General features: G+C 50.8%; 1 protein-coding gene across 1 annotated transcript in view; it reads left to right on the top strand.

The window, feature by feature from the left end:
- Positions 1-26868, top strand: part of COL4A2 (collagen type IV alpha 2 chain) — a 164990-nt gene that overhangs the window by 78170 nt on the left and 59952 nt on the right. The window lies entirely within an intron of this gene.

Below are 26868 nucleotides of genomic sequence, written 5' to 3'. Positions count from 1 at the left end.
CATGACTCAGATATAATGAGAGTCAAAATATCTTTTCCCAGAACATGCCTGCAGGACCCGGGGTGGGTGAAAAGACCTCCCTGCAGAACGCAGTGCTGGGCGAGTCCCACACGCCCACATCAAGTGCATCCAGCGCCTCCTCCCCACCTCCTCCAGAACAGTTCAAGTAGGCACTGAAAGCACGAGAGAAGAATGTACTAGAACTGCGTGTGCTCCACGTTGGTTTGTCTTGTTAGCTCGGTTTCTTGCATAGCTCCAGGTAGGGACCTCAGCCCCCCTCGACGAGGTGGCACACGGTAGTATTTTATAATCCAGTGCTTACTCTGTACCAGGCACTGTTTCACACTTTAAGTACGTTCACTCCTCTGTTACGATAACCCCATGAGGCAGGTCGCTCTTTTCCCCCTTCCAGACGAGGACGCTAAAGCCCAGAGAGGTCTGCCTGCCCAGCGTCTGCAGTTCTAACCCAGGCATTCCAACTCCAGAATCCATACCGCTCTCCTCTGCTGCCACTAAGTGAACCAGCTGTTAACCCTTTACCCACTGTCTCCTCTCACACCATCCCCAGCAGGATTAGGCACCACAGAGAAATGCAAATGCAAGAAATAGGGTTCCTGCTCCTCAAAAAGTTAAATATGCAATCACGACAGGACCCAGCAATTCCACTCCTACGTGAGTACCCAAAAGAATTGAAAACAGATGCTCAGCAGCTGTTGGTAAAACCGTGTTCCTAGCAGCACCCTTCCCAATCCCCAGAAGGGGGGAGTCACGCAGGTGTCCGTCAGCGTGAACCATAGACAGAATGTGGGGTGGCCACACAAGAGAAGAGTATTCCTCCCTGCAAAGGAGCGGCGTGGTGGCGCGAGCCACGGCAAGGATGGGCCGCGAAAACAGTAAGCTCGGCAGAAGCCGGTCATGAGGGACATGGAGCATGTGCTCGGACTTACGTGAGATGTCTAGAACAGGCACGTTCTCGAGCGAGAAAGCAAATTCCCGGTTACAGGGGCTGGAAGAGGGAAGAAATGGGAGGTGTTGTCCAACAGGGACTGTTTCAGTTCCAGACGATGATGGTGTTGGTACAACATTATGAATGTGCTTAGTGTCAACGAGCGGTATGCATGCCTGAAAGAGTTAAAAAGGTAAATTTTATAGATAAAATACATATTTTACTATGATAAAAATAAAGCTAAAGAAAAACAAAGAGGAGTGCCTGGGGGGCTCAGTCGTTTAAGCGTCCGACTCTTGATTTCAGCTCAGGTTGTGATCTCAGGGTTGTGAGGTGGAGCTCCACGTTGGGCTCTGCGCTGAGCAGGGAGCCTGCTTGGGATTCCCTCTCTCCCTCTGCCCCTCCCCCTGCTCGTGTGTGTGTGTGTGCACGCGCGCGTGCGCATGTGCTCTCACTCTCTGTAAAATAAATAAATCAATCTTAAAAAAGAAAGAATGAAGGAAAGAAAGAAAGGGAAGGAGGGAGGGAAGGAAGGAAGGAAAAGAAGGGGATTCCTTCCTGAGGAGCTTACAGTCCAGTTAAAGACAGAAAATGACTGTGTAAGGAATGGGTGGGAGCACAGTGGGCTATGAATCTGAATAACGCGGACGGCGGAAGGGCAGACCCTAGAGAACTCCGTCCAGCATCAGTACGGCTGGCGCTTGGCCCTCGGGGAGTGGAGTCAGCCCGGCAGAGATGCGTCCTGAGCAAAGGGCCAGTGGTAGGAGGGAGACAGGCCGAGTCCAGATAGAGGACTTTGGGGCCATCGGGCTGGGCTCCAGGCAGGCCTAGAGCCCAGCCCGATGTGGTGGGAGCGGTGTTCGAAGAAAGCAGGTGTCGTGGTGGGAAGGCTGACTACAGAGCGTGAAATGGGGCAGAGAGGAGTCATCCAGCCAGCCAGGCAAGCTGGCCTGGGCAAGACGGGGCACAGGGCGCGGAGGGAAAGGGAGAGGAAGAAGGCTTGGTGGCGGGGAGGTGTTTGACATGGGGCCGGGAGTCGGAGAAACGAGGAATGTCACGGGGAAGCTGTGGTCTGGACGAGGAAGGTGGCGGCTGATGACCGGGTGCCTCGGGCGGGTTTGAACGCTGGGGCGAGAAGCAGGCGGGGAGGGGCCAGCTGCGCAATCGGGGCGGAGGCCTCCCTGGTTTCTGGATGCTTCGGAGGGCTGGCCATGCGCGGGGCGGCCCAGGGGCTTGCGGTGTGCTGGGAACGGGGAGCGGCGGCTCGGTCGGAGCGCTGTGCCTGCCCAGCAGGGAGCAGGGGGGCCGGGCGCCAGGCTGCAGCCGGCCTCTCCGAGGAGCGAAGGCGAGCCATGCGGTGCTTTGTGTCCAAGGCCACGTGGCCAGGTGGGCTTTTTTAAGGCCCTGACGACCGGGGGCTGGTGGGCTGCTCAGTACCTGGCAGACGCTCACAGGCGCGTGCACACGGAAACGCACAAACGCCTCTGACTTCCCGGTCAGAAGTCTCGCCTGATGGTGCCACCGCATCCCGGACTGTGGCTGTTTGCAGATACTCGTCCCAGAGTCCTGCCCCACGTGACACAGCCCGGCCGGCACACCTCGCTCACGTACGCTTGGCTTTCACTTCATAACTGATCCCAAAACAGGAGACGTCTCCTGATGTTGGAATCATCCACAGCTGGTGGCTGGAAGCGCCGAGGGAAGGCTCCGCGGCCAGGGAGCCGGGAGCAGGGAGCTCCTGGCCACATCCGTGCTCCACGGAGCCACTGGTGCTTCCCAGGCTCACAAGTAACCAGTGGGGACGTGTCTCCTCGGGGGCGTGGGGGCTCAGGTCCGTGAGCACGAGGACAGTTAGGGCGAGTGAACGTCCCCTTCAGAAGCCCCCAGCCGCCCAGCGACGGTCCAGCCACCAGCTTTCCTGTCCGTGCCGGGACAGCTCACTCTTTCTTCTGTTGAGCACTTTCTGCGAAGTAATGGCAAACTCCATTGTTGCCTGCAAGAGAGGGGTTCACAGAGAATTGTTTCCCTCATCGTGGAGAGATGCTCTCTGTGTGAGAGGCCCTGGGGATGTGTGCGTACTAGGGAGAGCGGCAGGGGCAGGTGCCCATGTTAGCAGGTAACCTGTCTTTTCTGCCTTCTCTCCCCTCACCCTCTCTCTCTGCTTCTCCCCCCCCCCCTCACCCTCTCCCTCTCTCTCTCTTTCCCTCTCCCCCCACCTCCAGTCTCCCTCCCTCTCTCTTTCTCTCCTCCCCCTCTCCCACCAGCCCTCACTTTGCAAAGTTACATGACAATGTGACACATTCCTCCTGTAATGCTTATTCACCTTTTTTATTTTATTTTATTTTATTTTATTATGTTAGTCACCATACAATACATCATTAGTTTTTGATGTAGTGTTCCATGATTCATTGTTTTCATACAACACCCAGTGCTCCATGCAGAACGTGCCCTCCTCAATACCCACCACCAGGCTAACCCATCCCCCCATCCCCCTCCCCTCTAGAACCCTCAGTTTGTTTCTCAGAGTCCATAGTCTTTCATGGTTCATCTCTCCCTCCGATTCCCCCCCCTTCATTTTTCCCTTCCTTCTCCTAATGTCCTCCATGCTATTCCTTATGTTCCACAAATAAGTGAAACCATATGATAATTGACTTTCTCTGCTTGACTTATTTCACTTAGCATAATCTCCTCCAGTCCCATCCATGTTGATGTAAAAGTTGGGTATTCATCTTTTCTGATGGCTGAGTAATATTCCATTGTATATATGGACCACATCTTCTTTATCCATTCATCTGCTGAAGAGCATCTCCGTTCTTTCCACAGTTTGGCTATTGCGGACATTGCTGCTATGAACATTGGGGTGCATATGGCCCTTCTTTTCACCACATCTGTGTCTTTGGGGTAAATACCCAGCAGTGCAATTGCTGGGTCATAGGGTAGCTCTGTTTTTAATTTTTTGAGGAACCTCCACACTGTTTTCCAAAGTGGCTGTACCAACTTGCATTCCCACCAACAGTGTAAGAGGGTTCCCCTTTCTCCACAACCTCTCCAACATTTGTTGTTTCTTTCCCTGTCCATTTTTGCCATTCTAACTGGTGTAAGGTGGTATCTCAATGTGGTTTTGATTTGAATTTCCCTGATGGCTAATGATGATGACCATTTTTTCATGTGTCTGTTAGCCATTTGTATGTCTTTTTTGGAGACGTCTCTGTTCATGTCTTCTGCCCATTTTTTGACTTGATTATTTGGTTTTTGGGTGTTAAGTTTGAGAAGTTCTTTATAGATCTTGGATATCAGCCTTTGTCTGTAGTGTCATTTGCAAATATCTTTTCCCATCCTGTGGTTTGCCTCTTTGTTTTGTTGACTGTTTCCTTTGCTGTGCAGAAGCTTTTTATCTTGATGAAGTCCCAAAAGTTCATTTTTGCTTTTGTTTCACTAGCCTTTGGAGATGTATCTTGAAAGAAGTTGCTGTGGCTGATGTCAAAGAGGTTATTGCCTATGTTCTCCTCTAGGATTTTGATGGATTCTTGTCTCACATTGAGGTCTTTCATCAATTTTGAGTTTATCTTCGTGTGTGGTGTTAGAGAATGGTTGAGTTTCACTAAAAGGATCATCCACCACGACCAAGTGAGATTTATCCCTGGGATGCAAGTGTGGTTCAACATTCACAAATCAATCAATGTGATAGAACACATTAATAAGAGGAGAGAGAAGAACCATATGGTCCTCTCAATTGATGCAGAAAAAGCATTTGACAAAATACAGCATCCTTTCCTGATTAAAACTCTTCAGAGTATAGGGATAGAGGAAAAATTCCTCAAGTTTATAAAATCCATCTATGAAAAACCCACAGTGAATATCATCCTCAATGCGGAAAAGATGAGAGCCTTTCCCTTAAGATCAGGAATACGTCAAGGATGCCCACTCTCGCCACTACTGTTCAACATAGTACTAGAAGTCCTAGCAACAGCAATCAGACAACAAAAAGAAACAAAATACTCAAATTGGCAAAGAAGAAGTCAAACTCTCTCTTTTCGCAGATGACATGATACTTTATGTGGAAAACCCAAAAGACTCCACCCCCAAATTACTAGAACTCACACCGCAATTCAGTAATGTGGCAGGATACAAAATCAATGCACAGAAATCAGTTGCTTTCTTATACGCTAACAATGCAACTGTAGAAAAAGAAATTAGAGAAACGATTCCATTTACAATAGCACCAAAAACCGTAAGATACCTTGGAATAATAAAGAGGTAAAGGAACTATACTCTAGGAACTACAGAACACTCATGAAAGAAATTGAAGAAGACACAAAAAGATGGAAAAATATTCCATGCTCATGGATCGGAAGAATAAACATTGTTAAAATGTCTGTGCTACCCAGAGCAATCTATACCTTCAATGCCATCCGAGATCAAAATTCCAATGACATTTTTCAAAGTGCTGGAACAAATAATCCTAAAATTTGTATGGAATCAGAAAAGACCCCAAATCGCCAAGGAAATGTTGAAAAAGAAAAACAAAGCTGGGGGCATCGCGTTGCCCAATTTCAAGCTATATTACAAAGCTGTGGTCACCAAGACAACATGGTACTGGCACAAAAACAGACATATAGACCAATGGAACAGAATAGAGAGCCCGGATATGGACCCTCAACTCTGTGGTCAAATAATCTTCGACAAAGCAGGAAAAAATATGCAATGGAAAAAAGACAGTCTCTTCAATAAATGGTGCTGGGAAAATTGGACAGCCACATGCAAAAGAACGAAACTCGACCATTCTCTAACACCATATTCACCTTTTTACATGTGGTCATTATATCAGCTACATATGAAACTCAGTCTGTAATTAAAATTTTTTCCCAACAAAATGTTTCACTACTGATGTTTTAGATCCAAGTCTTTAATTGCACTTGAGGGACATAGAATAAAGTAGATAATAAGTAAGAACCCCCCAAAAAGTAAAAGGCCTGAAGGAAAATGAGACTAAAATAAATGGGATGTACTCTTTTCTCTCTTCTATTATTTTTAAATCTTTAGATTTACAGAAAATTTGTTCAGAAGGTACAGAGACTTCCCCCATCCTCCCCCACCTTCCACCCCCAACTGCCCACTATTGCTAACATCTTTCATTCAGACGGTGCATTTATTACAACTGATGAACAAATATGGACCCGCCATTATTTTTTTTTATGGGAATCTGTCTTTGGGGATTTGTGCCATTAAATAATGCAGATTGAAAGGGATTTTTAACAGCCAGCCCGGTGCTTGTGAAAATGCACGCAAGTCTCTCTCACTCTGTAAGTGGAGGGTGGTGCGCCCCCACAGTAGCTTTCTATAAGGAATTACCCTTGACTTCAGTAGGTGAGCTCTGTACTTGGACAGGCTCCCAGAACGATGGGACTTAGCCAGCAACAATTTCTAGAAAATAGAATCATTTTATTTTCTCTGGAACATGCCTTCATGACTCCGGTTTACATTAGCAAACCATCAAACACACTCACCTTTTTCCTTTTTTATGACTAGTGCTCTCCAAAAGATAAAGACCGAACAGCTTGTAATTAAACTCCATAACCATCTAAAACTAAGCCATTCAAGTTTTGAATAGAAATGACAAGGCTGACCTTTTATCCTGTAAGGAAGGAAGGAATTAAACATGGTTTCTAACCCCTAATGATAAAATAAAATCAACTTTGATATTTGAATAGCCGCGGCTTCTTTATTCCAAACAGCAAACATTTGTCTTCCATCGTATGTTTAAATCATCGAACATTCCAAACCGTGTGCACAGAGAAGTTTTAGGAAAAGGGTCTGGTGAGGATGCGGATGTTCTGTGGTTTCATTTCATGTTTCAGCGGGAGCCCTGAATTCCTCAAGTCCTGAGCCTGCTCTCCCTTCTGAGAGCCCGGGTTCCTCGGACATGACTAATGCGGGACTATTCACAGCCTTACCATCCTTGGTCATAATGTTGCTCGGGGCCGGAGCGGGGCTGCCAAGACCACAGTGTAGCCCTGTTAATATTACATGACAGTTGGAGATTTTTTTGGAAAACCTCCTCTGGTCCACTGTTTATACAGCCCATTGATATTTGTCTGAAGATAATTTTACAGTCCGTTTACTTACAAATGCGTCAGAACAGTCGTGGGCTACTCCTTACAGAGCCTCTGCCAGATATAACTAATGGGGAAGCGGACTGTGTAGGGCCGGAACCTAAGAACCTGTCAGCATCCCAAACCACCACTCGGTCGCCCTGGCCTGTGCCCATTGTCCGAACATTCCAGTCATCAACATTTATGGGCTGGATTGGGGGGAAGCACATCAGAGGAGAACTTTACAAAGCGAATTTCTCACTTCTCATTTCCACTTGGTGATGGATGCGTATGTTTATAGTCGTAGCCCGGTGAACTGTTTGTCACTGTCGGTCACCACAGAACCAGGCTGGCGGTGGCATGTTTCGCCGCCTTGGAAAAGCAGACATTTTGGGGGTAAATCAGAGCTGGAAATATTGTCTCTGAACGGGACTGCCACATGCAAAGCGACGTTGTGGAAGGCATGATGCGTCACATGGCCCGAGACCCGACGTCATTATACCAACTCCCAGTCCTTTCTGGACACAGAGGAGACACTCAGCTCTGTCCCCCGGGGGCTGAGGACACTCAAGATGAGGCTGGCACCCCGTGTTCTCGTATTCTTAAGTTTATTTGTTCTTTTGAGCCCCATGAAAAGATTCTCTAAGGCCACATTTTGACAGCCCTCCTGTTTGAAAAGATGGGCTGATATTTGCTGACAGCAGCTAGGTGGGACCTGAGAAAGAAGCTGTCCGCCCTGGGAAAACCCCAAGCAAACACAGACCCCCCCGGGAGCCCACCTCCCCAGGCCATACGTATTCTGAGGGCTTTGATGTTATTTTTAGAGAAGCACAAAAATCTGAGTCTAAAATCGGCTGGCTTTCTCTGTGCCTGCTTCCCTTTCCTTCTCTCATCCCTTCTCCATCCTGGCTGTTTCCGGGACTGTTTTGATAATGCCGATTTAGGGCGAAAAAGGCAAAGCATGAAGTGTATTTACTTAAGCGCAACTAAAAATAATAAAATGCATCTCTGTTACAAGGAGACTTCAAGCAGCCTATTGAGTTAACAGCAGCAAATGTAAGTCAGCAAAAGATGAGACACACAATTTAGGGCCATCGCTGGCCTTAGAAATGGAGTTAGGAAGAGCACAGTCCCCTTGGGATCATCCCGCCTGCACCAGCCCAGATGCAGGTCAGAGTGGGAAACCATCCAGCCAGTTGGGGGACCACCAACCAAATCCATTTAGATTGATTTGTAAAAATCACTTCATTTGGACCAAATCCATTTAAGAGGGGTTTTTTTTTTTTTTCCCCTTCCTTGACTGTCTCACCGTATTTGTCTTGGCTTGCTTAGGCCATTTTGTCAAAAGAGATCAACTGCAAATTCCTGCCAGTTTTTAGTTGAAAGAACCTTCTTCGTTGGCAGGAAAATCAAGAGAACACATACATTGTAAAGCAGCCTCTCTACACTGGTATTCCGGTAGCTCTTGTGAAGGACGTTGTAGACATAGGTGGAAGGACAGAGAAGTAGGAGAGAGAAGCCGTGAATCACATGAATCGCACACTCCATGCCGGCCGCTCAGCTCACGGAGTCCTCACAGAAACACTCACTTTATACACGGTGAGCCTGACCTGAAACCCCTTTCCCGGAGTCGGCCCGGGAGAAAATGTGTTCTTCCCGTTCACCCTCAAGCCTGGGAGGCTGGAAACCTAGCTGAGAAGCTCACTCCCGTGGAACAGCTGGGAGACCCTGCCCGATGTTTTAGGTCAGTGACAGATTAATGCTGGCATTTGGGGCAAACCTGGGCTGTCCCGTCCCAGCATGGCTGGGAGTAAAGGAAATAATCCAGCTTCGCCCATCATGGGTGTCGAAGTGACTCTGTGAGTTTGGTTGGCTCCCAGACCCGAAGTCTTGCATATCTGACCCATTTTACTCATTTTCTTTCCCACAATTGACAAATAACAAGTGTTGGTTTCAGCTTAGGTCTTGTGAAACCTTTCGTTCTCCAGATGCCTGTCATTCCCCGGGCGAGGCAATCTACTTTTGTGAAATGTATGATAATATTGGGACTTTTGGAAGATGGTTTAAATTGGGAGGGGTTTGTCATGAAAATGTTTTAAAATGTAAATTCCCACACAACCATCCGAATTTGTTTTAATCTAATTATATTTGCAATCCGCGGTCTTCCTGGCAGGAATACGAGAGGCCACCTGCTCTCTTCAGAGGGAAAAACACCGCTTCCAGGCTGAGGCAGGCGGATCCCAGTGAGGCTTGCTTCGGTCACGGCTTCCGTAGCCTGATAATTGCACAAACTCCTCCTGTAAGATGCTTGATTAAAATTCTTGATGACTTTGGTCATCGCCACAAGGCTAAGAGAATCTAATGTTCTTGAATTTGTTCCATATTTATAATATACCCAATAACCGTGTGTAGTAACCAAGCTCTCCCAAACACACAGCCAGCTGCATTTCTAACCTTTAGTAGGGTCTGCGAGCCGGCTGGCCCTGCAGCCTCATTAACCAGCCCGCCAGGGTGGTGGCTGCCATTTTAATTCATCCATGTGGTGCATGTGCGTTGTACAACCTAATCTTTTATAGACACTTTGGAGACCAAGTCACATGAGCAACCAAAGTGGGAAAATTCCCGAGCGGACAAGAGATTGAAATAAGATGTTAGATGTTTTCTGGACATTAATTTGCTCTGTGGCTTTTGAAGGTTTGGTCAAAAGGAAATTTCCATCCCTTTGCTGCCCATATCCTACAAAATGGAACTGGGAGAAGAGGTGTGGAGCAGTTTTTCTAGCCCAACGTCGATTACAAACCAAGGACAGTAAGAGAAGTATCATTTCATAGGTGTTCAAGCATATGTTCAAAATTATAACTAGGGAGCAGAAAATCCCAGTGTTTTAGATATTCTCCACTAACTTGATTTCTGGGTCCTTGAATATGATCCTCATTTATATCAGTGTTTATATCACAAACACACACACACACCACACACACACACACAACAGTATAATTATCATTATGACCTATTCTATCATCTTACAAAGGAGGAAAATATGGTCACCTCTGAATGTGCACAATACTACTTATGATCAATTAGATTAAAGAAAAAGTCCTCATTCTGCTTCAATAAATCAGAGAAAAGGGCTCTTCAAAAAATGAAATGTTTCAGATGATTGACCTGGATCTCTGCCTCCTATAGGGATTCTCACGTTCACGAGCACACACTCTGAGTTGCTCCCTGAAGCCTGATGAGTTCCACACTTTGGCCAGCATTCCGCTTTGTAAGTTTTAGCAGAGAACTACTTAAGAGGAAAAACAGTCTCACAAATAAACTTATATTTTAAGAAGAAAAAAAAAAAGATGTAGCTCTTGGGGCTTCCAGTGCCTCTTAACAAAAAACATCTGCTGGACTTCCTGAATTTTTCTAAGATCTTGAGAACACACCCACACATTTCCAACTTCTGTCCCGACCATGGGGTGGGTTTAGCAACGCTCAGTTTTGTAACCAAGGGTTTCATCCACGGTTGTTTGGTTTTGCTTTTTATTGTAAATGTGGATCCATTTGTTTATTCCATCAATACAGTCCTGATGACCTCGTTAGTCTGGGAGGAGGGAGAAGCAGAGAGCAAGTTTACAGGTAAAAGCATCATCAGGACTCAGACTGAGGCTGTACTTGATGGGGGTTTGGTCGTGTTTTGTGCTGGTTTGGGCTTTGCTCAAAGGAGCCAGATCAACTCATTTTAGTATGATCCGTGACCTTTACAATGGAAAACAGAGTAAACTAAAGTAACGTGAAATACACAGCATAAGCCATTTCGTGAAGGTGTGAACTCAAGGGTACCTAATTGGATGTGTGGAGAAGAGACAGTGGGGTTTCGTTGGCATGTTTGCCCACCCATGGGCGCTGAAAGAAACAAAACTTATTTCTAAAAGAGCTTCTTCAAAGTCCGCATTTTGTTTTAGGAAAACGTTCAGCTCTGTTACTTTCTAAGCAGCTCTGTTTCTGAGCAGCCCAGACTTTGACTTCTCATCTCGCTGACCTAAAGTTCATAGCCACTCACACCTTGAGAGTCTCTTGGCCTGAAAGCCCTTAAACTGTGTCTCTGTGAATCAGTTATTGTTCAAAGCAAAAAAGGATAAGGTAGCAAAACGTCTACTAAGGATGTATTTTGATTTCTCTTACTTAATCTAATTACCTTTTTAAAGTGAACTTTCTGGGTCAGTGGCGCTCTTCGGGTCTGACACGTATTTGAAGGTTCTGCTCTTCCTGGAAAATGGAAGACTCATGAAACGCGATCTGTTATAATCGTTCACGTATTCAACAAGCCCGCGTGCAAGACTGTGGTGTGGGGAGGAGATGCAGATTTGCAGAGGCACGGCGCCCCGCCCACCCAGGGGCGCACCTGGCAGGAGAGACGGCGGGACCCTCTCCTAGCCCAGAAGTGAGGTGCCCCCCCAGCACGCCCTGGTGGGGGTGACGCCCAGGGTGACGTCACACAGACAGGCCCTGGATGGGCTCACCCATGGAAGAGAGCAGGGGCCAGAGGTGGAGGTCTGAGGGGCAGTTCCTTTTAAGGAGCAGAGAAAGAAGGAGGACCGGTCTGCGGTGTCACGTGCCTCGGGAGGAAGGATGGAGTCAAGACCATTTTTAAAGCAAGGGGTTGAGAAGAGAAAGGGGGAGGGGGTGGGAGCTGGTGGGAGGTGTGGACTGGAGGAATTATACAAGCCCTGTAAAATCCAAACGTGGCAGATCATTTCAGAGATCAGGCTGGGGTTTGTGTTTGGAAGATGGACTTTGCTCAGAGGGCCAGCAGCGCATCCATTCACAGGCGGTGGTGCTCGGAGGTGCTCGGGAGGGTGGGACGGGTGATGGAGACTCTTGAGGACCAGGCACTGGGGATGCCGGGGTCTCGTGTGTGTGTGTCGGGAGATGCGTGCTCGGCAGTGCCGGGTGGGATTCCCGGCCCCCTGCACAGCCCAGCCTGTGTGCCGCAGCCCCAGTGGGTGCACCTGCCCTCTTTGTTCAGACGCCTCAACAGCGGCTCTAGAATTTCACAAGCTTCAGTGGAGTCATTTTAGACTCAATCACCTCACTTTTCCCCCTGGGTTTTTAGTTTCTGGGGATTCCTTTTAAGATTTTATTTATTTATTTATTTATTTGAGAGAGGAAGAGAGCATGAGAGGGGAAAGCAGATTCCCCGCTGAGCAGGGAACCCGACGCGAGACTCGATCCCAGAACTCCAGGATCATGACCCGAGACGCTTAACCGACTGAGCCACCCAGGTGCCCCTCTGGAGATTTTTAAGAGGGGAGAGAGAGACAGATGTCTCTGCCCATTAGCCAGGGGCCTTTGGCTTCCACGCCCATCAGTGTGTCCCGGAGAACCCAGGAGCAAGCAGGGCTTGGCTCTGTGCCTTTTTGTGGTCGTGGACATGAGCTTGGAAGGCTGAGCTGAAAAGCCGCTAAAGATATGGAAGTCCATTCATACTTGGAGACCATTTTCCAGTGAGTCACTATCAGAGGGAAAAGCCATGCCATGCTCTGCCTCCTGAAATCCTTCCTGGCATGTCAGATGGGGGCTTCTGAGAACGTGCTTTGCTTGACAGACAGGAATATTTGGCTCAAAGAAATCACTGCTGAACTGAGCAGCTCGTAACCCCGGGACAGCATTGCCCGTGACTCCCAGATGGAGAGCAGATAGCACGTTCGTCACCAGCAGCGTGTCTGAAATCAGCGAGCGGGGGGAGGGGCCTCAGCCATGCGGGCCTGGGGCTTCTCTGTCTGCGCAGAAGTGGGGAGAAGCCGTGGGTTCACCAGCACTCGTCGGGTGCAGGACACCGCCCAGCAGGAAAGGCTCGTCAAGGACAGCCGTGCCGTCGGTCTTCAGCAAGTTACACTGGAACCGGGAACGTGCCAGTAAACAAGCCGAGGTGGTCTGTGTACAATCCCATGGTTGCATGACCTGCTCTAACAGGAAACCAGGCCCATCTCGGGGCGCGTTCCAGGCAGGGTTAAATTATGGGGGGCAAGTGCATAAGGTATTACGGTCTAGTTACAAACTTAGAGGGGCATGGTGGTTCTTTAATTTATTAATAAGCCAAGCTGATTTCCCTCTTGCGCTGCTAGAGGTTGACTTCTCATCGTGCTTATCTCTTGTTTTCTCTTGCATGTTCTTCTCCTTTCTGTGTCTATACTTCTCTCTCCTTGGCAGGACTTCTAGCTCCATTTAGGATCAGAGCACCCATGAGGTCAGCGGACTGCTTGACTAAGTCCTGCTCGCTGACAGGTGCAGGAGGGCCGGAGCCTTGGGCTGCCAGGGCGGGGTAGGGGATGGCCCTGGAGGCCAGAGCGCCACGCTCCCGTGCTCATCGTGGGCGGGCGGGGAGTGGTGGCGTCCAGATGGATGGGTTGCTGTGAACTGAGTGAGGGACAGAGAAGGAGAACGGGTGCTCGCTGTTCTTGGGTTCTTGCTCAAGGGAGCAGGGCTGGAGGAAACAAGGTAGCAAGTTCACTTTTGGGTCTAGAGTGTCTGCGGGTCCGTAGGCAGAGGGGCAGCTGTGGGATGGGGGCTGGCTCCTCCCAGGCATCCTGACGCAGGGAGAGTGGACCAGCATCCCCAGCTGGAGCGAAAGGAAAGGGGTCATGGCCGAGCCCAGTCCTTTACAGGACGGGGACCAGGAAAGGGGGCACACAAAGGTTGGGGGTGCAGAGAGACCCCGGCAAGAGCTGACGTCCACAACAGGCGCTCCAAGGATCTGGAAGGCCACGGAAGGCCTGCAGCAGCCTTCACATCACTGCGTCCCGTCCTGTGGTGGGGCAGAAAGCAGCTCGCACGGGTTCGAGGTGTGAGCGGGAGACCAGAAGTCGCTGTGGAACGTGTCCGGGTTCTGTCTGAATTCAGGAAAGCTGCTCACAGTCGTGACACTTCCCAGAGTGATGAAGCACATTCCGAGGGGCGAGGGCAGGGCAGCTGGGCGCCTCCCCCGAGGCGTCTCCTGAGTCCCGCCCAAGGGACCCCGCGGGGCTGCACGCAGCGGTGGCCCAGCCAGCTGCCATCTCGGTCCGGGCCGAGATGATATTCATCTCGGCGCACGGCCACACGGGTGCAGAGAGAAGCCCCAGCCCCTCCCCCGGTGCCGCCCCCCGGGCTGCTCACACACACGGAGCACGGCCAACCCAGAGGCCACGATGATGGCGGACAACGAGACAGACACGGGGAGACAGCTCCTAAGACGGAGAGCCAGGCTTTCTGGGGGCATCTCATGAAGATGCTGGACTCCAGCTGAGCGGTGGATGAGCTACAACGTGGGTATTCTGACCCCGAAGACAGCAGGGACTTACTGTGTTGATCACACTTCCTCTAGGACCATGTATCGTGTGTCCCCATAATCACTCCCTGTGTATCGAGTGAGCCGTGGGCATCCTCACGTGTCACCTGGGATGACCTGGGATCACACCAGGAGCGAGTGTGTGCCTTGGAGATGGAGCTCTCCTGCGTTGTTGCCTTCCATTTTGTGGATGAAAATTGCTTTTTTTTTTGAACAAATGCCTTTGAGAAGAACGAATGTTCTGGAGGCTATTTTGCCCCATGTCATGAGAACAGTGCAACAGCTGAGTCACTCCTCTGGAATGGATGTTAATGTCATTTGGTTTCCTCCCGCCCAGGACCCCGGGTTTCGTGTCTGCACAAATGAGCCATCCATTATCTTTCCACCAGACTGAAAAAAGATCAATTTCTCGTGGTTTGTTGTTCTTTTTTTAATTGCGGATGTGTGTTCAGTGTCCGTCCAAATCACTCCAGGCCAGGGAGTCTTCAGAGGGAAGTCCAGGATGTCCAGATAGCCATCTGCAGTGTCAGACAGGACTGTGAGCGCCAGCCCTTTGTTCGCGGGATTTATCCCTGACGGCGGGCTCAGACGTCCAGCTCACACACGCACCCTGCGCCCGGTGACAGTGCGTCACGTGGCTCTGACTGGCCAGGAGCTCCAGAAACGGGGGCACTAGGGGTTACTACTGATAACATCTTGGCAAAAACACTTTGTGGAACAATTTCCAGAATATCAGATACTTTTAAAGATGTGAATAAGGAAGGCTGAATTTTGAGCTGCTTTCCTGTCTGCCAGGGAAGCTTCCCCGGCACCAAACTCAAGGGCAGCGTGGAGTATGCAGAATTAACGGACGAGAACACGCCAGGCTGCTCCCCACCAACTAGCCGTGTGACCTGGGCCGGACCACTCGGGGCCCAGAGTAGGCGACGTCTTCCTCTAGGAGCTGTCCCCAAGCTTGTCATTCCATGTGTCCACGGGTAAAGATGTGTCTAGGTGCCCCAAGGTGCTTCTGACATCCTGAGGGGGTCTTCCAGCTCCCACACCTGTAACCCGGCCGTTGATAGACCACCTCATGCTTGGACAGCCCCGTGGGCTTAGGGAACGTGGAAACCCCCTCACCCCCGATGCGTAGACTTCTGCCTCTGGTGCTGACATCTGGGCCCCCCCTTTCTGGAAGCCTCTGGTCATGAGTCCCCGCCCGCGTCTCCTTCAGCACCTCTTCCATCTTCGAGGGGTCCCTTTCTCTCACGCTTGCTCTCGGAAACAGCTACAGCCCCTCTCATAATGTCCCGGCAACATCCGAGCAGAAGTCACTTTCACACCTTTGTACTTGATTTGCAACCAAGCGGCCACCCGCTCTGCCGCGGGCTCCTCCTCCCCCCCAGCGGAGCCCCGCCACCATCAGGAACGGCGGTGGCAGTGCGGGGCCTGCTCTCCTGGCTTGGGTTCCGTGAGGTCACCCAGTCTTCGTGGCCATGACAGCCTTCTCCCCAAGAAGCAGGGCCTGGCTTGATTTCCCAGCAACTTCCCTGTATCTGAAAACTTACTCTCCAAAATCCAGCTGAGCCTCTGCCCGGGTGATGCCTAACAATTCAGTCTTCTTACCAAGAAAACCCTCCTCATCCGTTGAGAAGTCCGCTGGCTTGGGGGTCTGTGCGTGGACGCTGGAGAGAGCGCGGCCATGGGGCCCATCTAGCTGCCCCCCCTCCAGGTGTCCTGATGTTTCCGCCCGTCCGCCTGCAGCCCCCCAGCCCCCCTTGCACACCTTTTGACCGGAGTTGCTAAAAAGTAACAGAAGTGACTCGTTTGGGTTTCACCTTCTCTTTCTGCCCTGGTCACTTTCTAGCAGGAGGGGGAGTAATGAGCCGTGAAATGGCGGCCACCGAGCAGCAGTGTTGGGTTTCAGCAGAAAAGCAGATCTTAGGTCATCACCCAGGGTTGTGGCGGGCTCTGTTCTGTTGGGTCGGCGTGAACCCTGGGCATACATCGGCTTCTTTCCGTCCATTGGTCTGTTGCTTTTGGCCTGACTGTGGCCTCGTGGAGATCAGTGGAAGAGACGTGTTCAGGCTCCAAAGTCCTACCCGTTCCTCGAGTGGAGGTCGTAGACACAGCGGCAGGCCCTCCAGAAGGGCTCTGAGAAGCCGGGCACCAGCCCCCCTCCAGGCCGTGGCTCATGCTCACCCACAAAAGGGAGGTGAGAACAGCGCCTGCCTCACAGAGGTATTGTGGGCACTAAATCCCTTTGCTGTTGGAGAGTCTCCACACCTCACGTACATAAATGCTCTCTGCTCCGGGATGGTAGGTTGCTCTCCTGACTCGGGCCCACACGGGGAGCCATCTCTTGGAACTCTGCCCTGGGTCTGCGTATATCGGGTCCTCCGATATCTGTATCTACTTAGAACCCCTTCCTCTGGGCAAGTCAAAAGGGAAGGGAATTATGAAATAATTCATTACTGTTAGCTCAACCACCCTGTGAAAAGAACGGAATTGGATACGCTCTTTAGACACCACTGGAATCCTGCAGTGAAAATTTTCATCAGAATTTTCCCCATGGGAGGTTCGCGCTCCATGACAAAGGAGGGACCTGCGCTCTGTTCCGGGGAGGGGGGGTCACGGTAACCCAAAACAGTCACAAAATCTTGGACGCAGCAAATCTGAAGTCGGAAGTGGGGCGGGGTCTTGCTCCCAAAGAGCGCGGCTGACTGCCACCCAGTGCTGGCCACGGGAACTGCAAGGCGTTGCCCACCTGCCTTCCTCGGCCCCAGGAACAGAACAAAAGGCCTAGAAGGCCGTAAGAAGGTGTCTTCTGTTGACGGAAAGTTAAATTTTTATTCTAAAACAGAAGCGTTCAGGAAGTGTTGAAAATGTTCCTCTTACAGCTTTTTACAGACCCGTGTTGGCAAACTCAGCCCTTTCCTCCATAACCTTTACTCCTCCTGAGTCACAGTATTTGTGCTAAATGGTTTGAGCATGTTCCGTGTATCACCCACAGTTGTCCTCAGACGGCTTGGTTCAAATATTACCAGAACTAAATCCCTGGAGGAGGGAGTCCTGGCATTCCAGAACCCTGGCCTTGTGTCCTAGCCCTTGACTTCAGCAGATGGTTTTTCTTTATCCAATCCCACAGTTCTGATAAGGCTGGCGCCCCTTCCCACAAGTCTGGGGGGTCTCCTTTCGGCACGCACTCCCCCCGACAGAGCCAGATCACCTAGCGGGACCCACCCTCAGCAGCGCCATGGGGCCGGTGCAGAGCGAGGCCAGGATCTAAGGCTGGAGGTGCCCCCGCGTGGCACACTGGGGGACAGAACCAGAGGGTGAGAGCCCTCCACCATGTTACCCCCTGGCACTGTGTTTCAGAAGTGCCCCAGAAATCATGAACTTGTTGTGATGGTCACCAAAGGGACTGAACGTTAGAACGCCTCTTCCCAGCGCCCGTGGGTAAAGGGCGTTGGCGCTGGAAATGTCTGTCATGCCACTTGGCAGGGAGCGTGTCCCTCGTGGCTCCTCACGCAGGAGCCCTGTCCGTGCGACTCGGGTGACCAATCAGAGGAAGCCTCAGCCTTCAGGGCTTACGGGGCCTCCGGGCTAGGACAGTGCCCACAGTAGTGACCCGCACCCGCTGCATTTCCACAGCTCGCCCCGCACTTCAATGCCTAACTGCATCCACGTAGTTGCTTCTCTTAAAGCCTCTCATCACTCACCTCGGGGTGGCTTCGCGAGGTCTCAAAAGGGGAGACAAACAACCCGAGGGAACAGTGTGGCCCCTGCTGTGGTTTTCTCAATCATGGAATAAGGTCTCTGACCTTTAGGAGTTTGCTTCTTTAACCCCTAGAAGTACAAGTATTATAAAGGCTGAAAATATGGAAAATTCTATCCTGAGGCATTTCGCGGGGCTCCAGTTCCCATCCACTTTGAGGAGGCTCACGCGGGCCTCTGTGCGAGGGGCTGAGGGGGCCATCCTTGGGTTCTGAAGCGAGAGGAGGCCTTAGAAGGCTGTGCCCTCAATTGACAAACACCAGTACGGCCTCAGAGGGTCAGTAGTGGGGGTCCCCCGGCCAGGGCCATCAGAAGGATGTGCTGAAGTGCTCCCGGGCGGAGGGTCCACAGAGCTGCCGCTGAGACCTTTCACCTCCCTGGGCTGTTCCCTCCCCTGTCCTGTGTGAGAATTAGATTTATTCCCAGCTCCCAAACCTGGCGATGCATCTGAGTTGCTTGGGGGACCTTGTCAAAAATACAGATTTCCAGGCTCTTCCTCCCCACCCCAAAACTGCTAGACTAGAAATTCTTGAGGTTTGAGACTTCCCTTAATTGATGCTTTGGCAGCCAGCCGAGACCCGTCCTGGGGCGGAGACCACACCTGGGCTGATCTTCTCAAGCTGTGAAGCAAACCCCAGTCACCCAGGATCCTGTGGAGACGCCAATTCGATTCAGCGGGTCTGGGGCGGCCTGAGGACCCCCCCCGCTAGTGAGCTCCAGGGGAAGTGATTCGCTGCTCTGAGGACCTGCCCCCCTGTGCTCTCTGTAGTGCCTCCCAAATTGGATAATCAGTGAGGCCTCTGGGAAAGCAATAGGCGGTTATCGGTGGAGAAGCAGAGTTGCCGATCTGAAAAGTGGCGTGATGCTGCTCTAATCTGAAATGACTGTCACTGCCTAGGAGAATCTTCTAGAAGATGAGGCCCATGACCCTGGACCACAAAGACTGACATGCACTTTGTACAGTATCTGGGAAGGGAACTTTCTTTTACCCGAAATAAAATGAAATCCGTGCCATAGGTGAGGCGTTTGGAGCTGAGTTTCTCCTGAGTTTCTGTGCAGTAGAAACTTTTTCCTCACCTGTCTTTCCCTGCCCCTGCGGAGGTTCGAGGCGACCAGCCAGCCGCTTCAGACGTTAGCCTTTCAAGTCGCTGCCCTTGAGCCGCATTGCCCTGAGTGCTCCAGCCAATCTGGAAAACAGTTCTGCAACTTGCTGATAAAGTTAAACAGACTCTTATCATCTGACCCGGTAATCCCACTGTTGGGTATTTACAAAAAATGTGTCCATATGAAAAAAAAAACATACCTGAGAGTTTATAGCAGCCAGATGCATGTGCACCAAAAACCACAGGCAACTCCAAGGCCCCACAGCGAGCGGACGGGTAAACAAATTGTAGTTGTGGGCTGGGACAGAACTCTCCTCGGTGACCGGAAGACACACCGTGCATGCACACAGCAGGGCGGGCGAGCCCCCAGCGCGTTGTGTGGGTGAAAGAAGCCGGACTCGCTGCAGGACACGCCGGGGGATGCCGCCAGCATGACCGATCGTCTGGAAGAGACAGACCGAGGCCGAGGAGGGGCCGCAGGGGGGCCCGGGGCGAGGCGTGCTGAGCTTGCAGAACCCACACAACCTCGCACCAAAACTGCAGGTTGTGCTGTAAACGCAGAAATAAAGTCTTTCAAAAATGGAAATGGTAAATCACTTTTGTGGAAATATAATAACAGATAAGTAGGTTAAAGCCAGGGAAGGAGGAGGAGAAGGAAAGGGAGGAAGTCCCCTCTTCTGATGACAGAAAACGTGGATCTCTATTTCAAAATGGCCCTATTCGGGAATATTTCAAATAAAGATTAACAGGGCAAAAAAAAATGTGTGTGCCACAGCCAAGTTGGAACCCTCCCTTACCCTTAACCTTTTTCCCTTTGTTGGCCAAAGTTCTTTTTCATAACAGACCAGCTCAATATAACACCAACCTCAAGAATAGTTCTCTTTCATGTGAGTGTGTTTAGTCTAAATGCAAAATGGATATACTGCCAGTTCCGTTCCTGGTCTGTGCCACTCTCACCAAAACGGTGCTCTGCATGCCCGCCGGCCTGGTGGATGACCTCGGCAGGGAGGCCAGCATCTGGAGGCCCCGCACACGGGTGTTTCCTGCACCGCCCCCCCCCCCCGCGCCCCTGTCTGCAGGCAGCGTTCCCGGGGCTGTTGCCCAATCGCAGGGCAAGGACAGAAGCTCTCGGGGCCTACTGGGAGTCACGTCACCCTCGAGCATGACCTAGGAGTATGATCAGGGGAGACCAGCGAGGGATTGCCACGTGCAGATGACACGTGGAAATGAAAGGGTCTGCCGCCGAGGCCGTCTGTGTGGACAGCTGTTAGTTACTGTGGTTGCAGGATTTGGTAACTCCAGCATCGCCTCCAACCCCAGTTGTCGCTTTCTGATATGGGCGTGTAGCCGAGAGCCCCTGTGTCACGAACTCATAAGGACAGAAAGGCCGCTCGATGAGGAGGCTCTGGGCACTAATACTGTATTCCATGCAGTCGGTGCTCCGTTAGAAAGAGCGTTTCCTGCCAATGGGCGGCCCGTGGCCCCAGGGTCTGCCCTTCCAGCCCGTTCTCGGCTGCCATCTGTGCTCCCGGGGCCCTGGGCTCATCCACACGCCACTCCACGTCTTCTTGGAGGACAAGAGCCTTGGGAAATCTTGTCGGTGTGTTGGGCAAGCGACCACGTTTAGACAAACAAAATGTATTTATTGCTGCAAACCAGGGAAGGCTTTCCCAGATCAACTTCTCCAACATATGCCAGGCAGAATCACATCCAGACTATAAAAAGCGTGGCCTCACGTTGGGGTAAAGGCCATCGAGTGTGACGGCCCACGTGCTGCCTATTTTTAGAATAAGGAGCAGAGTTTCCAGACATTTTGCTCCTATGGGTAGGAACCAGGAGATGACCCATCGTTTCTCTGCTTTAAAATGTGAATCCGTCCAAGTCAGATCATTTCAGGTAAAACTGTAGAGCAGCATCTCAGTAAAGGTGATGCGTCTGGTTTTGTTCTTCATGAAGACTGTGCCCCGTGGAGGCGAGGGAGGTCCTGGACCTGTCTTCGGCTCCTGAACCTGGTTTGGTCCTGACCCGCTTCCGGGTCTGCAGCTCAGCGGGTGGGTGCTGGACGGCTCCCCTTTCTGTCCACCTTGCGCTCCACAGACCAGATTCCAGATGCGGACTCCGGACAAGGCCTTCATTTGTGTGGATTTGTTTTTTGTTGTTGTTGTTTTCATTTCCCTTGCAGAAAAAGCTTTGGACTTAGTGTTTTTTAACAAGGCATTTTGAAAGTGTCCGCTCTTCTTTCTTTCCAAAACATTATCTATCTTGTAAATTCACTTACAGGGATGTACCAGAAGGACTTGGTCATGTGAAATGTGCCTATGAACGTCAGGCCTTATCTTCTGAAACTCTGCTTTTCTCCTTTTCTGTTTGTCCCTTTGTTTTTAGGATATTTTATCACCATAGCTTTTCCGTGCAATTCAGTGAATACTGACAAATGAGTACAGCTATGTAGTAACCACCAGAATCGCGATATGAACCGGGTCCATTCCCTCCCTCCATCCCCACCCCTGGCCACCACTGCTCTGTTTCCTGTCCCTGGTTTTGCCTTCTCTTGAATGTCGCGTAAATCAGATGACAGCATAGCGTCCTATCAACCGGACGGGCGGGATGTGCTTCCCTCTCTTAGCGGAACGCCTCTGGATCCGTCTTCACCGCTGTGCTCATGAGGCTAAGCGGTGGCCCGCTGTGTGAACATACCAGTTGGTCCACTCATCAGCCAGTGGACATTCAGGTTGTTTCTGGGGTTTAGCTAAAATAAATCGAGCCACTATGAACGTTTACCTACAGGTCTTACGGTAAGCGTACGTTTATAAGAAACCGCCATGCTTTTCCAGAGAAGCTGCCCCATTCTGCATCCGCACCAGCGGGTTCCTCCACATCCCCTGCAGGACCCGCGTGGCGGTCTGCCTCTGTGATCCGGGGCCACAGTTGTCCTTACCGTGGACCTACCTGGTGGCTAGCGGAGCAGACCTGCTTCTGTGCGCTTGGTTTCCATCTGCTCACCTTCTCTGAGCAAGCCCCTGTTCAGATCTCACTTGGGTTGTCCCTTATTCTTGGTTTCTGGGTGTCCTGTCTGTATTCTGGACAAAAATCATTTATCAGAAATACGTCCCCCAGTCTGCGGCCTGCTCCTTATTTCTTGACAGTATCTTTACGATCAAACCTTTCAGTGTTTTCAACGTTTTTCTTATATGGTTCATGATCTTTGTGTCACATCCAGAAATGTTTGCCTAACCCAAAGTCAAGAATACTCTTCCCTGTGTTTTCCTCTAGAAAGATTAGAGTTTTAGCGCTTATGTTCAGGCCCACAACCCATGTTGACCACACATTTGTACGTGGAGCAAGGTCAGGGTCAGGGTCTGTTTCCTTACACCCCGATGTGTCCCCTTTGCCCAGATCTGCTGCTACGATCTGTACCAGATGGTTCTGGAGAGCAGGAGTCCCAAGGCCCGTACAATCCCTCCTCAGATAGGTGGGATCCTTAATCTGGAATAGTACCGCGGGCGGGGCTGATGTTCTCTTATATCAAGTAAGAAACTCTAGACAAAAGGTGGCAGGTTTAGCATGAGCTCCGTCCACTTCCCGTGGATTAGGCAGCTGCCCCTTGTTCGCCGGCTGTTGCTGTGTAGGTACCGTGCAAACACCTCCACGTTACCATTAGCTTGGAGCACGGTGTTCCTTCATCCTGCCACGGTCGTCACAAAAACTGCTCACAAATGGTAATGATTATCCCTAAGAAGCGTGGTTCATTCCAACTGGTGTTTTGGATCCCGAAAAAGCAGTCCTTCCCAGCTTCTGGGCCGTTTTACGTATTTTCGAATGAGCTGGGGCTTGGGCTGGAATCCCCAGAGGGTCATGGAGAAGGGCAGCGTCGGGAGGGCCGGGAAGGCCTGGGACACACTGCCAACAGCTGAGGAAGGGAGGGGCTGCCCAGGGGACTGGAGAGGATATGGGGTGTCTGCGGGGGCCCGCTGCCCATAAAAGGCAAGACAGGAAAAGCAGACTTCAGAAAGAGAAGGGATTTCCTACTATTCACATGTTGGCCAGTAAGTCATGAAGAGCTTGTTCTACCAGGAAAATACTGTACATAAATTAAAAATCCTGATGTTCAGTGAAGCGGGCTTTGTCCTTGGAAACATTCCTCTTTATCCGTCCCTGACAGAGGAAGCTCTTTTTACCCTCCTCCCCACTGTGTCCTGTAAGGCTGATAAGCTACGGATAGAAACAGGCACCCCTTGAAGTTGCATGAATGGGAGACGACCGTTGCCAGGCCCGGATGGTCATCAGTCCTGCTCCTGTATGTCAGGATCTGAAGGTCCGGAGTCATTCCACGTGTGCCCATAGCTGGGGATAGTCTACCTTTTCTCGGAAGTGAACACTCCACGTGCAGGAAAGCTCAGTAAGTGTCTCAGGGCTTGAAGTGCCTTCTGTCCACAGCCGTGGTATTTAAGCAATGTGGATTCAAGTCTGGACTCATTCCCTCCGCCTTTGCAGACTTCGGCTTCCAAGGCTGACCCCGGATCCCACACATACTCCCGTAGTGGTTTCAAGAAGGGAGAGGTGAGGAGCAACCGTCCATCCTCCCAGGGATCAAAGTTTATTCTGGTCTGTTGCAGACAGGACCCAGAAAATTGAATTAGAAATAGTCCTTAACACACATAAATATTACATTTTCCTCTGCCTGGTGCAGGAAGAGGAACATTTCTTCTAAGATCCAACTTCATGCTTGAGATTTTTATTAAAAGATACCAGTCCTTCTATAAGAATGTCAGGAAAGGAAGGAGGGTGGTATCAAGCAGTGATCCTCACACTTTACTGCACAAAGTAACCTCCTGGGGGTCGTGTTCACTGCAGCTCAGGAGGGTCTGGGCCGAGCCTGAGACTCTGCATTTCTCGCAGGCTCCCAAGTGGTGCTGATGCAGCTTGGGGATCGCCCGCTCCCAGACCTGTGTGACACTTGGCTCTTTGTGCAGGACCTTCCCGAGCCCCTGTTGTCTCCTCTCAGGTGGGGGTCGTGGCCAGTATGCATGTGGCATGGGGGTAAAATGAGATAAGCATTTTTTTAAGACCTGTAACAGTGCTTCACCCCAGAAGATACATAATTAAATGGTGCTTATCTTTGTCCTGTTTCCCAGCAAGTAACACATGGATATGAATCAGACTGGTGGGCGGGGGTCACGGTACATGGTCTCTCCTTTCCACGGTGTCTGCTGGCTTTTGACAAACATTTTGTGGAAATACTTTTATCAAGTAGATTGCAAGAATCTTAGGAGCTTTAGAGATTTGTGCAGTTATTCAAACTAGAGTCCTACACTTCCTGGGGTAATTTTTGTTTTTAACTTCACTTCCAACAGAAGGAAGGGAAGAGCTGGAAATAGGTTTTCTGACTGTGACTTTCCCACTCAGGATGGAAGTTCATGGTCATTTTAGCAGAAAGGAAGGTCCTTTTCGTTCCTTGGTCATTCCAGCCGCTCTTTACAAACACACTAGGTGCCCGGGCGGGCAGGATATCCTCGGGGAACTCTCAGACCTGATGACTGAAACATGCATAGCAAGGTCCTTGACCTTGACGTCAATGCCCCTTTAGCCACAGCCGCACAGGGTGTGTCCTATGGGCAAGAGCGAGTGTCCAGTCCCCGGGGACGAAGGTCGAATTCAGACTCTTCCTGGCCCTTCCCCAGGGCGGAAGCTGGGTGGAATTTGTGAAATGTTCCATCTGTGAGAAGCTCAAGATAATCTCTTCAGAATGATACCATCTTCACACCCACTGCGATGCCTATAATTCTGAAAAATGGAAAAAAGCAAGTGCCAGCAAGGACGTGGCACAATTTGGAACCTTCACACATTGCTGCTGGGAATGCACACGGCACGACCACTGTGGAAACCAGCAAAGCAGGGCCTCCAAAAGTGAAACAGAATTGCCAGAAGGTGCAGCGATTCCCTTCCTAAGTTTATACCCTGAGGAGCTGAGAACAGGTGCTCCAGAAATAACCGTGTGTGCGTACCCACCGCGGTACTGTCCACAGCAGCCCTCAGGTGCAAACACCCTCAATGTCCGTCAACGGACCAATGGACAAACTGTGGTCATCCGTCCACTGAATGAAAGCGAATGCAGCACTGGGAGGTGCTCCCACACGGAAGAACCTCAGAAAAGTTGTGTTAAGTGGAAGAAGCCAGGCACCAAAGGCCGCATACCATGACTCCGTGTACTGGAAGTACCCAGAGTGGATAGAGCCCATCAACACCGAGGGCAGATGCCAGTCTGCCTGGGGACCAGGGGCTGGGGGGGGTAGGGGCGGTGGGGAGTGACTGCTTGGTGGGTACGGGGTTGCCTTTTGGGGTGATGGAGATGTTTTAGAACCAGACATAGCTGGTGGATAGAGAGCATTGTGAATGTGCTGGGAGCCCTTTAAAATGGCTAGTCTTATGGGAACTTCACAGTGACAGCATGCTCCAGAAAAGGAAAGACTGGTTTTATTCCCAAAGCCAGACTTCCCATCCGAGAAACAAAGGCTAAAGAGAAGTTCCCTGACAATGGCAGGAAAGTGAGTACATGATGTCGCTATCACTTTTCCCAGCAAAGGGAATCGAGGAAAAGGTGAATGAGTGCACAAGGAGAATGTGGGTTTTCATCTCGAAGACACATGCATTCTGCTTTGGTTGACAGCAGATGCCCCCTCCTAGTTGTCTGCCTACGATAATCCCCCCAGACGGAGATGAAGTTTGCAGACAGTAACAAGGACGGTGCTAAGGAACAACACTTTATCCCCCAAAGGGTGCTCATGTAAACACTGACAAGCTACAAGCCTCACCGTGATTAGGGGCATTTGAAGGCTTAGGGGTGGACTGCGTCATCACAAGACAGTGGTAGTCTAACAGCTGCAAACAAACTGAGCACAACTGGGGGAAATCCATAAAAATGGGAGTCAAAGCCTGTTTTGTCCCCAAACTTACAGCAAATGTAGCCAGCAGAGGCCCCTGAGCACTAGCCTAGGGTGAGCCTAGGATTCGTGTTTCCAAGGTCGGACTGCCCACCTTCCAGCACAACCCTCCTCAAGGAGGAGGGGGCAAACAAGGGGCCACGGCCCCCTTTCCCCCATTCTTTGAAGATGTGAAATATCCCGGCTTCACCACTATGTACAGTACTTGTGCTCAGACTGACTATTTGGTGATTTCTGCCTTGACTGGACCCTCTGGAACACATGGAGGGTAGAGCAGGAGAACCCGCCGACTCCAAAACTGACCTTGGCCCATAGGGAGCCCTACGGAGACCCCCCATAACTCCCCTCTGTTGGAGGAGGCGGGGATCCCAAGCTTTGGGGTAGATCACATCCTTCAACTCTACCTTAATCTCCATCCGTATCTTCCACCCCAGAGAAATTCCTCTCCACTTCCCCACGCCTGGGCCCCACATCTGAAAGGAGTGGGCAGTGTAGGAAGGGTACCGAAAATCAGAGGTGAGAGCCCCATGCCCCTCGGCCAGGTGAATAATAGTCCATGGCATGGATGGACCCCGTTGTGTTTATCCCTCGTCCTCCAGCAAACGCTGTGCTTCCGCCCCTTGGCTCTTGTGGAAGACGCCGCGGTGAACACGGGTGTGCAAATACAGGTTCATGTCTCTGCCTCCAGCTCGTTTGAGTATTACCCCCAAAGTGG

Source organism: Neomonachus schauinslandi, chromosome 3, assembly GCF_002201575.2.
Source record: "Neomonachus schauinslandi chromosome 3, ASM220157v2, whole genome shotgun sequence".
NCBI lineage: Eukaryota > Metazoa > Chordata > Mammalia > Carnivora > Phocidae > Neomonachus > Neomonachus schauinslandi.
The sequence above is the reverse complement of the archived record's forward strand: the minus strand, read 5'-3'. Positions and strand labels throughout refer to the sequence as shown.